Below are 16,674 nucleotides of genomic sequence, written 5' to 3'. Positions count from 1 at the left end.
ATACAATTACTGGCAATCCAAACTCATCACTACTCCCAATTTTCTTCCAATTTCTCTTCATGCCTCCTTCCAAGAGCTGAGGCCTGCCTCTGCTCTGCCACACATTTTATTAGCACTGTTCTATTTTGTCCATGACCAGTGAAATCAACTCAAGATAAAAAGAAAGAAGACAGTGGTTCTTCCCTAATCCTCATTCCACCCAGCTACTAGAGTCCCCACATTCCATGGATACTGTGGATTTTTAAACTCATTAAGCATACGCATTATTTATAAAATCATAAAGTATAATATAATTATAATTATAAAACAAAAGAGTCTTCTCTTCTTCATAGAACTCACCAACTGAAGAAAAATTGCTTCCCTCTGAGGATGACGCCCAGAAGAACAACGAGAAAAGGCCTCAAATGAGAACCAGGTGACTGGCTTGTCTTCAGCTGTATTTCTGTGTCTCAAGGTCTCCACCTGTGGAAAATGGGAGACAAGGGCTGCTTACAAATCTTTTGGATCTTGGGTGCCTGGGTGGCTCAGTCAGTGGAGCAGCCAACTCTTGATTTCAGGGCTCAGGTCATGATCTCAGAGCCCTCAGATCAAGCCCCCTAAGTGGGCTCTGTGCTCATCGTGGAGTCGGCTTCAGGTTTCTCGCTGTCTCTCCCTCTGCCCCTCCCCACCCTCCTCTCTAAAAATAAATAAATAAATCTTAAAAAAAAAAAAAAATCACAACAAATCTCTAGGATCTTGCCAGCTTTAGAACTTTCCAGCTTTAAGAACTCACTTGACTAGGCCAAGCCAGGAATGATGCCAGGCTTGAAGCCTACAAATTTGGAGGCTTCCCTCTACACCTGCTAAGCCCCCAGTCAGCTCCTGGCACTTCTGTTGTACCAATTTGTCACAGAATCACTAAAAGAAGATTGCAGGCCCCCCAGTTCTCCTGAGAAGAAGACTTCGTCATCCTCACTGAGAGGAAAGAAACCAATAGTTAGATTTTCACACTTTAACCAAGAAAAAATTAATAGCAAAATCTGAACAAATAAACATAGAGCAATATATATATATGAGTTTGGAGACAAATTTCCGACTATGGGATCGAGTGACCCCCTCTCCCCCAAAGTTTAGTTTCTTTGTCTACAAAAAGGACAGCCCGTGAGCAGCAGAGAGCTGGACGATCCTGATGCTTTCAGATCAGTCCTCCTTACAGGTTTTATTTCATTAAGACCTATTACTATTTTGCTAAGGATGATGCAGTACATATTCCAACTGACAAGTATTCCGAGGCAGTGGCTGTTACAACATGTGTGCTTTGTATAGGCAGGAGGAACCCATATACCAGAAAAACCACTACTCCCATTTTCATTGTTGTCATTTTAAACATTATCCAACCAACCATGAAATTGACTTGTGTATATTATCTCATTCAATCCTCAAACACTCAGATCCACTCAAAGTTGGGAGGAACCTTAAAAATGGCCCGCCTCAACCATTCCAACTGACAGGAGGAGAAGCTGGGGCCAGAGGAGGGAGGTGGCCACTCCAGGAGCCACAGTTAGTGGCAGATGGTCCCAGGCCATCTGGTCCAGGGCTGTCAAGGATAGCCTGATGGCAAAAAGAAATTAAGTCAGGAAGATGGCACATAATCAAGATGAACTTGCAAAGCAATTAGACCTAGTGGTCTTTAAGGACATGAGAATTCTCAATGCCATTCTACTGACATGAGAAAGGCATCGTTTCACGCTTGCTGAGGAATGAAGTAGGCAGAGGCGAACAACAGACCCATGGACGGTACAGTCTAGACATCACTCCCCCGCAAGTCCCAGGGAACTGAAGTTTCTCCTTGTGGAGGGAGATCGAAATCAAAACGGTTTCTCCAACAGCAGTAGAGGGCATCAGACTTGGCTAGATCTCTAAACTGGAAGGTGAGGCTCTCCACCTTGGCCCTTGGGCAACCTCTCACACATACACAGAGGACAGTGGTCTCCTCTTCCATCATCAGCTTCTCTCTTAATAATTTTTTTTCTTCTTTTCCATAAAGCGAACAAGGAGCTTTGCTAAAGAACCCTGTGAAATGATTGAAGTTCCCATGCAAACAAACTATTAGCAGAGTTCAAATGCAATTTAAATTACTAGTTGTTAAAGTGCTCCTCCATTTCGTGGTAAGTTTCCAAGGAGAATTACATGCTATATACTATTTAATTGGTTGTTTTCTATTTTTTAACATCCATTTATCCCCCCCTCCCGGTATTTCAGAAGTGTCTATAAAAGCGTCCCTTTAAAAAATTATACATTGTTGAATACATTAAATCGAAAGATTGAAAAGTATTAGAGAAACAGCTGCAGGATTACACAGCTCCCCAGAAACTGACGGTTCTGACACCACAAAACATGTAGAATTTTGAAATCTTGGGAGTAACCCTGGAATGCCCTCAGCTCTTTCCAGGTGAAGAAACTGAGGTCCTTACAGAAATGGGAGGGCTGGGCTCAAAGTCCCCTGCCTGGTCAGGGACAGACTCAGGATGACAGCCATGACTCCTAATTCTGGCCCTGTGCTGCCTCTTCTCATCATGTTTGAATGAGATGATGGGAACTACTCAATGAATTTTATTTTCCACCTGTAATTTTTTCCTTTTTTTTTAAGTTAAATTCAATTAGCCAACATAGAGTCCGTCATAGTTTCATACGTAGTGTTCAATAATTTATCGGTTGTGTATAACACCCAGTGCTCATCATGTCATGTGCCCTCCTTAATGCCCATCCCCCAGTTACGCTACCCCCCACCCACAACTCCTCCAGCAACCCTGTTTGTTTCCACCTATAATTTTTCAAAATGAAACATGAAGTCCTCTTCAAATACATTCCTGACCTCAAAACGAGAGATGTGCAATGGCAAATCTCTCCGCGAACAGGAGAGCAGGAACAGGCTGAAGAATGAGTAGTCAAAGGAGCTTAAAATGAGCAAATTCTTGGCAGGAACAGGAAAGACACTCTTCCAGGGTAATTAAACGAGTTATGGGACATCCACACGGCCGATTTCTACTGCTCTATCTAGTCCAGAACCAGGGACCTCTCCTGCAGGGAGAGGATAAAGGACCCACAAAGCAAAGGCAGGCACCGTCACGTCTGGAAGGGAAAGCATTCTAGAGGCCACCATGAGTACAGGATGCAGGTGAATGCTTGGATACAGGATTTGTGTAGGTTACTTAACCTCCCTGAGCTCAAGTCTCCCTGTCTGCAAAACAGCCCTACTACCACCTACCCATTGGGGTCTAAGTAATTCCAACTCCAGGAGGCACAGCACAGGGCCCACAAGCAGCAGTCCTTAATGATCAGTCCCTTGTCTTCCAAGGCTTCCAGAATTTCTCAAAGCTATGATTTTGTGGCTTTAATTTATGTGGACTGTAACTGAGTGTCGTAAGCTATATATGTCCCCTAAGCGTGCTGTATGAAAATTCACTTGTCATTGAAAACATAAAACATGTGTGTGCAAACTTACATATCCAAGCATTTTCCTTCAAAAGCAAACATTTTGGAACTTCTATTTTAAAGTGGCCTTCAGTAAGACCTAAAATACAGAGAACAAACTGATAGCTGTCAGAAGGCAGGGGGTGGGGGGATGGGCAACAATGGGCAAAGGGGAATAGAAGTATAGAAGTATAGGGAATGGGTAGGTCACAGAATAAAAGGCACAGCATAAGGAGTATCGTTAATGATATTGTAACAGAGGGATATGGTGACAGATGGCAGCTACACTTCTGGTGAGCCTAGCGTAACACATAAAGATATCGAATCACTGCATTATACACCAGAAACTAATGTAACATTATGTGTAGATGGTACCCAAAAAAAGAAAAAAAAAAAAATAGTGAAAAAAAATGGCCTTCAAATCCAACTCATGAATTAAACAGGAATAAAAATCCCAATTTAATGCCCAAAACCTCATTTATACCTTGCAACATCCCTGTAAGAACAATTTCCCAATTGTCTACTAAAGAAACTGAGGGTTACAGAGGTCAGGCAACTGCCCAAGGTTTTGAGGCTGACAAATGGTAAAGCCAAGACTTGAACCCAAGTCTTCAAAATCAAGCTCGATTACCCAGGTTTTATTATTTGCAGTTACAACTCTACTATGGACAGTTATTCTGCTAGAGGCAGACATAGACTAAAAAATTCTCCCCTTGTTTTTACATCTTAAGGAGCTCTGGGATTTAAAAACAAAAAACAAACAAACAAAAAAAAAAAAAAACCACCACACAAAGCCTGGACTTTTTTTTATTTTTTTAAGATTTTATTTATTTATTTGACAGAGATCATAAGCAGGCAGAGAAGCAAGCAAAGGCAGGAGTGGGAGGGGTGAGGGGGAGAGAGAAGCGGGCTCCCTGCCAAGCAGAAAGCCCATGCAGGGCTCGATCCCAGGACCCTGAAATCATGACCTGGGCCAAAGGCAGAGGCTTAACTCACCCACCCAGGCGCCCCAAAAGCCTGAACTTTCAAACTAAAACATGTTCACATTCCAAGCAGAATCTTCCCTGATTTTTACCTTACTCTATGTTCTTAAGTGAAACAAAAAGCTCTAAGGCCTGGCACTAGGCAGACATCTGCTGGGTACGTGGGAAGCAGGCCTGAGAGAGGGGAGCAGTGGACTGCTATCAGGCCAATTCAACAGAATTCCAATGGCTGGGCTCATGATCAAACGAACCGCGGTAACCCTAGCATGAGCTTCTCAACATCCCCTCCGGCACAGCTGTTAGTTGACATGATGTCATGTGCCCTGCCTTCACAGGTGCTCAAAAGAGACATTTGCTAGCACCTCCTGTCCTTAATAAGGCACAGTATATGGACTTAGCAGGTGTAGGCGCTGAATCAGACTTGGCCTTGAGGTCTCAAAGAGCTCCTAGGCTCACCAGGGACACACTGAAATATGTAAGACAGAATGAAAAGTGTGCAAAGCACACATGCATACACCGCCGTTCTGAGGGTCTGGAAGAGCTCTGCAGATGCTGACCTCTGAACCAAGCCTGAACACCCAAGAGGATTTCCATGAGTGAGGAGGAGGAAAAGAGGCCCAGGGAACACGATGTGCTAAGGGCCGTAAGGAGTCCAGGGTGTTCTTATGGAAAGTGACTAATCTGGTGAGGCCAGTGGCAGAGCCCATGGAGGGCTGCGGTGGGAGATGAGGCTGGAAAAGAATGTTGCAGCCAAGACATGAATGACCTCGTGTGCCAGGCTAAAACACTTGGATCTTGAGACTCATGGGTACTACATTTTGGGAAATGATTCGAGAGAAAGTTAAAAGACAGAGTTACCCCTTTAAGAACTGTATTTCCCCTTCCATGGTCAGTTTCTAAGCACACCGAGGGTGAGGGGTGCCTAAAGGACAGCTTCCTCCTCCAAAGGCATGCCTTCCCCGTGTCCCCGCCCACAGAGAAGTCAGAGGAGGTGGCTCTCAGAGGTGCCCCAAACCCACACCTCCATTGATCTCCTCTAATCTGGAACTCCTGTCCGTGAAAGACCCAGAGAAGAAACCAAGTGTCACGTTCCAAGCAGGATTTCCACTCTGCCTTCAGTGAAATGCCAGCACTACCCAACGTGATGAATCAGAACACAGGCTGCACACAAGCTCCAGCTTCTGTCCTGTTACCAAGCGGGAGCCAGAGGCCCATCCAGCACATTCTATGTGTGCCCAAAGCTCCCTATCACAGCGCTCCCGTCCAGGCCTGGCACCATGTGACCGGGGCTTCCAACTAGTAATGAGCCTGACGTCACCAGTTAGGTCATATGGAACCTTTCCCTTAAAGCAGCCTTTGTGAAAGGTCCCATTTGTTAAAGGCACAGGCAAGATGCTTTTCCCTCCAAGCCCTTAAAGGAGCTCCCAATCTAGGAGGAGAGACAAGATACAAAGTAGGATATGGTGCACAACCACAGAAGAACCACAGATAATGTGTGATAAATCCTCACAACACTGGGCTTCCTATGATTGTTTATACCCATTTGACAGATGAGGAGCCTCAGGTTCAAGAAGAATAACTGACCTGATGGCTCACACGTCTATCAGTGTCATGGCCAAGATCTGAAAGAAGATGCCATGCTCATAAGCACCACAGAGCTATACTCTATTGCCCCACAGCCCACTGTGCTGTGAGTTAGGAGAAGAGAGAACACAGAGATCCTTCCTATGTGCAGGGTGCAGAGTGGACGGTGATCAGAGGTCCCCTCCATCAGAAGGCGGCTTCTGTGCAGAAGCGCACAGAAGGAACAGAAGTGCTCTGGATGAAGATGGGAGAGGTCACCTTAGGCGAAGGGAACAGCATGAGCCAAAGCATGAAGGTGAGAAAAAGCAGGTATGTCTGGAAAATAGCAGGAAACCTGGCTGTCTTAGGGATGAGTGAGCCAAAGCCTTGAGGAAGCTCAGAGTGGACAGGCATTGCTGTCCGGCTATGATGAGCTGGGTACTGGGGCAAGAGTTTTTATTCCTCATTGGCGAAATCAGTAAATTTACAGTCAGGGACACACAGCTGAATATACGAGGAAAATAATAAATGCTTCAAAACAGAACTATGGCACAGTTTCGGCCCCACTTGGGACTCTGTGCTTCAGAGCTAAGGTGATGCACTAACCTTCCAGGACCTGGGGCAGAATCAGGAATAATGACCTCTAGGTCTCTTCTAACTGATGTACACAGGAACACTGGACCAGAACTTCTACACCTCTTTGGAATATTCCGACCCTCCTGAGAAAAGTCCCTACAGCTCATTAAGTGAATTCCAGGCCCCAGCTGGAGCACAAGTACCCTGCATGATGAACGGAGCACGGAGAACAGGACCAGAGTCCTAGAATCAAAAAACCCTATGCTTGACTCCTGGATTCTCCGTGAATTATCTCCATGGAACCCTGAGCAAGTCACTTCCTTCTAATCAAGTTACAAATTTCTTCATTTGTAAAATGGACACAATCATACTTACAGAGCCAGGTGTGAGAATTAACAATTAATGTGTGATCTTAAAGATAAGGATATGTGTTTCTACATGCAGCCTGACAGGTTGAGACTAGGTACCCCCCCCTCAAAACCACCATGATGATAGGGGTGGTATAAAAACGGAGCAATCCTCCTGGTGAAATGTCTAAATCTGGAATTGTCAACAATTTTCCCCCTGTTGAAAATTGATCTGTATTCCCCAGGCAAGTCATTACATCTTTTTGTGCCAAATTGTTTTCATCTTTTAAATGACCCAGTAATCCCACTTTGGGCAATATACATAAGGGAATAATCCAAAAGGAAAAAAGAAGGCAATTTGTTCAGAGATGTTATTCATAGTGCTATTTCTAGCTCTTTACATATCCCTCTATTATAGCGCTTATCTCACTGTGCTGTAATTATCCACTCCCCTTCCATACGCCTCCAAATTATCTTTGAATCAATCCCCAGCGCCTAGCACAATGCCTGGCATACAGTAAGAACTCAATAAATGTTTGTTGACTAAATGAATGGGTCATATGAAAGAAACTTTAAAAGAAATTCAAATGAGCAAAAATAAAACAGTTTTTAAGAGATAAGGCTCAAGAGGTTTTATTAAAAAAAAAAAAATGTTAAGACAGACTGAAAACCATTTGAAGAGAAGTGTGTAAAGAAGCCCCAGGAGTGAATTTCAAGTTATTTCAACTATGATCTCTGAGCATCACCAGGCTCAGGCCCACCATCATATAAGAATGCCGTGAGATACCAGGGGACGTGACGTACCATGCGGGGTCACTTAGGTCTGGTGGTCACTTAGGTCAGAGAGCACAAGGCTCGGTCAGGATTCTTAGATTCCCAGCCTGACTCAGACACAACATCACATAGACCCTATCATCTAACTTATTTTTTTTAAGATTTCATTTATTATTTATTTTTATAGAGAGAGAACACATGTGCAGGGGGGAGGGGGAAAGGCAGAGGCGTAAGGAGAGGGAGAGAGAATGTGGAGCAGACTCCGCACTAAGCGTGGAGCCCAACATGGGGCTTGATCCCACAGCTGTGAGATCATGACCAGAGCCAAAACCAAGAGCCGGATGCCCAACCAACTGAGCCACCCAGGTAACTAAATCATCCAATTTCTATGAGACCAGTTTCTCCATGCCATTGAAAAATAGGGAATTTATAGGAAAGTCCAGGCCGTTAAAAGGAATTATAAAGGGGGAGGCCAGGGCCAGTAAGTTATGAAATCAAATGTCCATGAAATAGGTCTAGGAGGTACCCTTGGACCAGGATCCTCAAGCCAAAGTGGAGCCTTGAAATCCCAGCTCTACTGGGTTCCCACTGAGCCTTCCAGACCCATCTTACAGAGTGGTTGAAGGCCGCTCACCAGGGAATCTATAGGAGGCAGGAATCCCTGCAGGGTTAGACGACACATCAGGGAAAAACAATATGTTAAATACAGCCCACAAAGTCAACATCACTCTGAATGTTCTGCAGGCTTGGTGGGAAAGAATGCTTTATACAAATACCCAGGGAGAGCAAAGGAAGCAGCATGTTCTGTAAGGCTTATTTTGGGGCGTTCTAGCAACTCTCAGCCAGGAAGTCAGAGGCAGGAAGCCACTGCCCTCTGTTCCCTGGCCAGAAGTTCAAGGCTAGAAACCAAAGCAGGGAGCACACAGACTCCTTAGTCTGAATCAGCTGCAAGTCTGTGCACCCTCCACTGCACATTTTCACCTACATCAGGGTCTCCCAGATTTCTGCCCATTGACCTCGACACTTTTTAGAAGGACACTGCACTTGATATCCTGTAGACAACCCTTCCAAAACACGTCAGGCACCAAGTCACTGCTCTCTGGCCCCGCTTCTACCACCCTAATTAAAGTTACCACTACCTGATTCCAGAAGGAGTCTCCTCCTAACTTCCTTGCTTCTACCCCTGCCCCCATCCTTGTAATCCATTCCCCCGACAGCAGGCAGAATGATGCTGGTCCAGTACTCAGATGCTTCCCATCACCCCTCCACTCAGGTCAGACCCTTCCCTAGCTTACTTACACCCAGCAGCCCTTACCCTGCCCTGCTATCATGATTCTCTCTCTGCAGCCCACTACCTCCTAGCACTCTAGGCTCCTTCTATTCCTCAAACTCTCACTCATTCCCGCTCCACGGCCTGGGCATTGACAGAACCCTCTGCATGCTTCTCCCCTCTGACTTTTGCATGGCTGGCTTTCTGGCATTCAGAGCTCAGCTTAAACATCACCACCCAGATCCCCTCCCGCATTCACTCATCGTCTGAGCACCCTGGGTGAATCCTCACAGTGTTACTTATCATTCCCTCCTGTTTACATGTTCATTTATTATCTGCCTCCTCCACACACCCCTACTAGAATGTAAGCTCCAAAGAATCATTGTTCTGTGTGTCTTTTTCTTCACTCCAAACCCAGTGCTGGCTCGGTGCCCAGAACAGTATGAAGCACATAAGTGGGAATCCAATAAACATTTAATAAAATTAGATGAATACGTGCCACCAAGGGAAGAAACCTTACAGATCACTAAGAGCAAAGCACCCAGCACCGTGGCTAAGGCCCGGGCCTTGGAGTCGCACATGGATCACAACCACTTGCAACTCTGGAGCTGAGGGCATTTAGGCAAGTTTTCCCATTGCTCTAGAACTGACTTTCCTCAGGTAAAATGGGGATAACAGACCCGGTGGAGTGCTAGGAGGACAGAAGGAGATCAGTCATGTAGAACACCTCATGTGGGCTCAGCACAGACTGCTCCCTGTCACAGACAACCAGCCCATCGTCCAGGTTGGAAAAACGGAGGCTCAGAAAGAAGCATCATATCCCAAGTCAAACACTAAGTCAGCAACAGAGCCGGGTCAGACAAATCACACGAGCAATTTCTGTCCACTGCTCTGTACCCAGCATTCCATAGACAGAGAGGCAACAAAAACACCTGATATCACATCACTGACTTATATAGTCTTTCTTATCGCATAAAGGATCTTAAGTATCTAAGAAAGAGGCACACCGTTTGTGATTTTTTTTTTTCCCCAGGAGGAAACTGGGGAGGGAGACAGAAAAGTAAGAGGAAGGAAAGGGACAAGGATTACAAACAAGAGAAGCCACAGATCTCCTACTATTTGCCAGAGGAGGGCTTCACGTGTGGCTGGAACACAGAGGAAAATACCTCTACAAGGTCCTTTGGAACACGTGGTTACTGAAATGTCACAGCAAGGTGTGAGGAGGTAGTTGTTCCACTCTTGCTAACTGAAATCAAACAGCTGCTCACTCCTGCTCGCATGCGCTCTGACATCCCACTACCTGGGTTCAAATCCCAGCTCCGCTACTGACCACGTGACTCCGAGCCACTGAAGCTCTCCAAGCCCCAGGTTCTTCCTCTCTGCAATGGAGGTAAAACAATGGTACCTACGGGGATCGACACAGTGTGGTGTGTGCGTATGTAATTCTCACACACGCCCCGACGCGGATGAAGCATGCAGATGTTCCTCGGAGTGAAACAGGGCAGTCACCAAAGGGATGATACTGGACGATTCCACCTCACGAGAGGTGCAGAGAGGAGTCAAATTCACGAACACAGAAGGGAGAATGGCAGTTGTCAAGGGCCAGGGTGAGGGGCATGGGGAGTCCGTGTGGAACGGCTCTGGAGTTTCAGTTTTACAGAATGAAAAGGGCTCTGGAGATGGGTTGCAGGAGAGGTGACTGCACTCAACACCACTGAGCTGCACACTTAGAAATGTATAGATGGTAAACGTTGTGCATTTTTTACCAAAATGAAAGATAAAGTTCAAAAAAAAAAAAAATAGCACCTACTCATGGGTAGCGGTAGTAGAGACTCAGGGATTGAGGTCAAGTGCTTACCCCAGTGCCTGGCACCCAGAGAGCCCTCAATTCATGTCAGTGCTCCTTCTTCACCGTACCAGCATGTACACCCGCACCACCAGCCCCAAACTCTCAGTGCCCCTGTCTGTCACCACCAGAGCCAGGAAACCTCCCAAGCCCTTCCTGCTTCCAGGCAGCCTCCTGCTCTCCAGGCTCACAAGCCGCCCAACCGTAGCCATGGAGTAGGAGACACGCTGGGTGCAGATTCCCAGGGTCCTGGGCAGGTCCCTTTTTCCCTGCTGCTTCAGAGCAGCTCAGGGAGCTGGGGGGCCTCCCCTTAAGCCCTGGACAGACAGAGCCTCAGAGCCCTTTCCTGTGCTATTACTATCTATCGCCTAATGCCACTGGCTTGAAAGAGCTTCCCCAAGACACATCTCCAGCATCTTCCCTGAACTAGAGGAAAGGACCCCCAGGTTCACCAGAAACCAAAGTAACTACAAAGAACTACTCGTGGCCAGGTAGACAATCTATCAGACTACAATCTGGTAGACTGTAAGAGAGGACGGTGCCCTCTTAGTCTCTCTTGGTATCAGAGAAAGCAAAGAAGTGTGTGTGTGTGTGTGTGTGTGTATCTACAAGTATTTGTGTGTGTGTCTGTGTATGTCTGTGTCTATAAGTGTGTGTCTGTGTGTACATGGCTGTGTGTGTGTATGAGCATCTGTATGTGTGTGTGTGTCTGTGTATAAAATCTGTTCAGAGTCGGGCTCACCTTTCAATGGGAATTACACTCCAGGATCCTGGCAGCTTCAAGAACAGTGCTAGAGGCTAAGACAGCAAGTGTGCTCAGTCTCTTTCAAGGCCCATGCAAAATCTCCACCGCCTGAACAAACCGAAATAAGGGCCCCCACTACTCAGTTCTACAGCCTGGACAAGCTGTCATCCCCTTTCAGGCAAGAAAAAGAGACAGACAGCAGAGCAGATCAGAAGGCAACAACTCACATTCCAATAACACTCCCATGACCAGAAGCAGAACAAAAGGAAGTAGAAACTGAGAAAGGGGAAAAAAAGGAAAAATTTACAAATAAATTCAGGGATCTGAGCCCATGAACATGACAAAAAGAGGTCTGAACTGGCTGAACCAGGTGTTAGCTCTGTCTCACTCATGGGATCGGTAAGCGTGGACAGCTCTGGCATCCAGCATCCCTGTCTCCTCACCTGCAGAACGGGCACGTTCCTCTCCACCTCTGCTTATGGGGGGAGCTGAAGTGGAATGGAAAGAGGAATGATTTCAGAGTCAAGAGACCTGGGCTCCAATCCCCACTAATCGGCCCGGTAGCCACAGGGTGAGTCAGCTGTGCCCCCGGGAGCCTCCACTGCCCACCATCCTACTACAAACCAAAGCAGACCAACCCAGTTGTCTCTAAGGCCCCTTCCAGCTTTACCAGTCCATCCACCGTCACAACATCCTGCACCCCGGGATTTTAATCCGAACTGCGAAGCCATACAAATGCTGCATAGATAGCAATATTATTTTATGCTCTTAAGGCCAACCATAACTCTGCTTTTCAAGCTAAAACTATCCTTCCCCAAGTGTCCACAAACGCCCTTCTGGCTTCAGGCTCTAGCCCTAGCAATCGCACAATACTCCCAAATTACCTTTCTACCCATCTCTGGCCAGGCCTCAGGTGGGAGGAAATTATCTCTTTTTTTTTTAACATACAAATAGAATTTTCCCTCGGGCAGAGTCGGTCTCTAAATCCCACTGTGAGAAGAGTTCCCCTGGGAAAGCAGCTGTCCACACCCCAAATTAAAGTGGCCAGCGCTCCCAGCAACAGGTTCCATGGCCATGCAAGCCTTCAGGGCTGCAAGCCCCAGATCTGCGAGCAGAACTGCCATTCGCTCTATCAATAATGATGTACTCACGCGAGTCAGGCCCCACAGGCAGCTGGCCCTCCGCCGGCCCTCACTCCCTCTCACACACCCTGAGTCTCACTGCAAAGAGGTGGTCCCAAGGCCCGAGGGGAACAGCACTGACACATTCTCTCCTCAGCTTCCAGAACAAGGGGCAAAGGAATGGAGGGGACGGGGGTGGGTGGGGGGTGGTGGACGGGGGCGACTTTGTTTCTGGAAACAAGAATTCAAATTCTGCTTCTCCTAAACCCTGAGTCACCTCCTTCTCTTCCAATAGATCAGTGTGGTGGGTAAACATTTCCATATATGGAGAAGCAGGCCAGAGGATGTCAGAAAAATCACCCTTCTCTCCCCTGGCACTTGAAGAACATGCCCCCACTTATGACACAATTCCTTACTCGGAGTAAATGATTAACCCCAAAAGAAGTAGAGTCTCAACTTCTCCACAGGCTGTCCTATTCCACGTAAAAAGGCTCCCCAGCCCAAACAAGGAAATGACGGGGTTGAAAGGCTTTACGTTCACCTGAGGAATAGGGCCGTCCAGAATACAATGACATTTATGGAGTTAATCTATTAATTCAGAGGAAAGGGGGATGGCATCTGGGGTGGGGGTAATGTACCTGAAGAGGTCACCAAGAAGCCAGTCCACAGTTCTTCTGATGCCAATGAGGCCAAAAACAATCCCCACCCTTGACCGCAATTCCCTGACTCCCTTGGGCCAAGAATCCTCCTGGGAACTTAGTTTTTGCATGACTTATTCATAGGACAGACACCAGGCAGGAAAACCCCGAATAAAACCAGACTTTCAGGAGAACATTGTTGTGGGGGTGGGGGAGAGGGAAGAGGGTTAAATGCCCAATTTAAATTGTTGATCAGAAGGTCCTGAGAAGGGGGCGCCTGGGTGTCTCAGTCATTAAGCATCTGCATTTGGCTCAGGTCATGATCCCAGGGTTCTGGGATCGAGCCCTGCATCAGGGTCCCTGCCCAGCTTCTCCCTCTCCCACCCCCTCTGCTTATGTTCCCTCTCTCTCTGTGTCTTTCTCTGTTAAATAAATGAATAAAATCTTTATTAAAAAAAATAATAATAAGGTCCCAAGAAGTGTTTGGTAACTAAATTGGACCAGTAAAGTCAGTTAGGAACAGATCTGGTCTAAAATGACTTCAGACGGAACTAACAGAAGAGAAAGGAAAGAGATGGGATGCTGGGGAAAACGGCAATGCAGGGGAGGAGGGGTATGCCCAAAGAAGGGAATCTACACCTCGGCTTCCCAGCAGTTCTATTATTTTACAGTGATCTTGTTCTACTGTTGGCAAAGGCTTTCTCCAGGTCATGTGAGCCATTTTTCAGAATCCTTGCCCACCTTCTGGTCTGCGCCATGAGGCTGCTAGTTCTCATCCCCAGAGAACCTTCCAGCAGTAAACAGCACCACTCAGGGAACCAGGGCACCCAAGCCCTAAGCCCAGGTCAGGCACTCGAGATTGTAGAAAACTCAGTTCTCCTCTTGTAGCTTATATTCTATCATCTACAAAGCAGGTGGATCACCCGAAACTTTCCAGCAACGTGCTCTAAATGCAGCTTCTATTTGGTCTGTCCCAATAGTCATGACACAGTTATCCCGATTATTTACTTTATATTTTTGCAAATATGCCCTAAATATCCACAAAGCAGCAAGAATTTCTTGCTCATTGCGTGTTTAAGAAACACACACAAATATAAGGTAGGGAAACAGGGTCACCACATGCCAGAACCAGAACTCAGTACCAAACTCCTGCCAGTGCAGTACCCCCAAGAGGTCCCAGAGGCAGCTCCGCAGAGGCTAAAGGGATGGTCTTCCTTTGTAACTGAGAAGTCTGCATGTGGAGCCATGTGACTTGGTGGTTCTGTAGAAAAACTGTCCTCCGGTCAGGACCTCAGAGTCCCTTCCAATACGCAAACAGGAACATACCAGCAGAGGGAAACGACATTCCATGGGGAACAGCTGCCCGTGGACAGCCTGGAAACTGTGAAAACCAAGGAGTAAGCAGACTACAGGGACAGGAGTGAAAACCAAAAAAGACCTTATGTCTCCCTTCCATTTTGCAAAATTGCATTTGGAGATCAGTTTCCATACCCACAAAGAGGACCCGCATTCCCTGATGTATGTGTACCTCTGGTCCCCTTGACCACTGAGAGCCACAGGTTCTGGGAGCTTAAAAGGAGAGAAGACCCTACCACTAAGCCCGACAGCCCTCCCTGCCCCGGTCCTAAATCCCCCCATGGTCGCCCTGAGGTCTCCAGTGAGGGGCTGATCATTACCTCTTGCAGCTGTAAATTCCATCTTCCCAATAGAAAGTTCTTCCTTATATGGTAACAAAATCTGGCTCCTGCATTTCAACCTCCTATTCTTCATCCTCCTGCCCCTTACAACCATTCGAACAACCTGTGTCTGTTCCACTGCCTTGGAATTTTGGTAGGTGAATCTGGATACAGAAATGAAGCTACCCACGATCTCGACCCTCAGGCACTCTGGCCATCTCCCAGCCCCATCGCGCCGCTAACCTCAAAGCATCTGTTGTCAACTTGAAAGCCAGCCTTTCTGGGTTTTCCCAGGAAGCACTGCTGCTAAGCAACCCTTCTCAACCCCCAATACTGCATGTGGATGGCCAGCCTTAGGGACTCGTGACACCCGCCCTAGTAATTCCCAGTTGCTGAGAAATGAGGAGAGGGACCTTGGAGACCTGTTCATCCGCCCACCTCTACCCCCTCCCCCACGGTGCATTCCCACCCTTCCTGACAAAAGCTCAGGGATGCAGATCCCATTCCCAGATCCCCATTCCTGCTTCACTAAAAATGTCTCCAGGAGACAAGGCTGTTCCAAAGAACATTAAGACCAAGTTCTGCAGGAAAAGAGGGTCTCGCCTGCTCAAGCACTCTCAGAATAACAAAGCAGCCTGCAGGCAGGACAGTGGGGCCAACCTGCCCATCCAACACCACTGCAGACCTTTCTGCCTTTACCACACAGGGGAGAGAACGTTCCGTTCTGCCAGTTCCAATGGCACAACTTGAATTCAGGGTACACGCAGCAGCAATGCCGCACATTAGCAGCACACTTTATCAGCTTATAAAGGCCTTCCCAGACAGTCTCACTGAATCCTACTCGCAAGTCCACCGGGAGTAGTATACCCAACATCGTGACAGCAAAGAGGAGGCTCAGAGAGCCCAAGTATATTCCCAAGGTCACACCCACAGCAGATCACAAAAGGAAGACTGGTTTAGAAGTCAGACTAGTTGAGATTCCAGGTCCAATTCCGCCAGGTAGACTATGTGACCTCCCGGCACCTGTTTAACTTTTCTAAACCTCACTTTCTACACCTGAAAATTAGAGATTAAAATGGCCCTTCTGCCTCCTCTCAGAGCAGTTCTGAGGATCAAATGAGATAATGAGAGTTAAAACCCTCTGGAAAACGGGAAGGCGGACCAAAAGTGTAAGGGATTATTGTGTGATTACTTGTAAATGACTGCGCATTCCATTACAAATACAAAAAAGCAGTGAGGTCATTCTCAAGACAAAGAATCCTGAAGGCTCTGGGAATGAAAGGAAAATGATTTGACAGTCTACAGGGTTCTGCCTTCTCTGTGCTTCTCCCTGGCAGCTGAGGCTCAGCGTCCAGATTTTCAGCGCTCCCTTTTCAGCTACAAGCAAATGCCAGCCCAAAGCGAGGTAATACCGAGAGGGAGGTACGGAAGACCCCCTGAGAGCCTCAGTTCCGGAAACGTGACCTGTGATGTTCTCCTTGGAGAAGTTGTTAGAAACACAGGCTCCAGTCTCTCTGCAATAAGCCCGTGGGGAAATAAGCGTACAGTAACGAGCTATTTACCAGAGAGCACTAAGGAAGCTCCCAAGCATGAATTAATCAAGGGCACAGGATATTTCAAGTTGCACATACTAAAAAGACAAAAATCAGCAACCCATTTAACCTCCCAGCTCAGCTCTCCTC

The 16,674-nt window shown here is 47.0% G+C and overlaps 1 protein-coding gene across 7 annotated transcripts in view; it reads right to left on the bottom strand.

The window, feature by feature from the left end:
- Nucleotides 1-16,674, bottom strand: part of LOC122908796 (LIM domain containing preferred translocation partner in lipoma) — a 673,192-nt gene that overhangs the window by 609,187 nt on the left and 47,331 nt on the right. For all 7 annotated transcript variants that reach the window (XM_044251972.1, XM_044251981.1, XM_044251976.1 and 4 more), the window contains exon 2: nt 340-462. The gene's annotated coding sequence lies outside the window, so the exon portion shown is untranslated. The remainder of the gene's footprint in view (nt 1-339; nt 463-16,674) is intronic.

Source organism: Neovison vison, chromosome 6 (genome assembly GCF_020171115.1).
Source record: "Neovison vison isolate M4711 chromosome 6, ASM_NN_V1, whole genome shotgun sequence".
Classification (NCBI taxonomy): Eukaryota; Metazoa; Chordata; class Mammalia; order Carnivora; family Mustelidae; genus Neogale; species Neogale vison.
The sequence above is the reverse complement of the archived record's forward strand: the minus strand, read 5'-3'. Positions and strand labels throughout refer to the sequence as shown.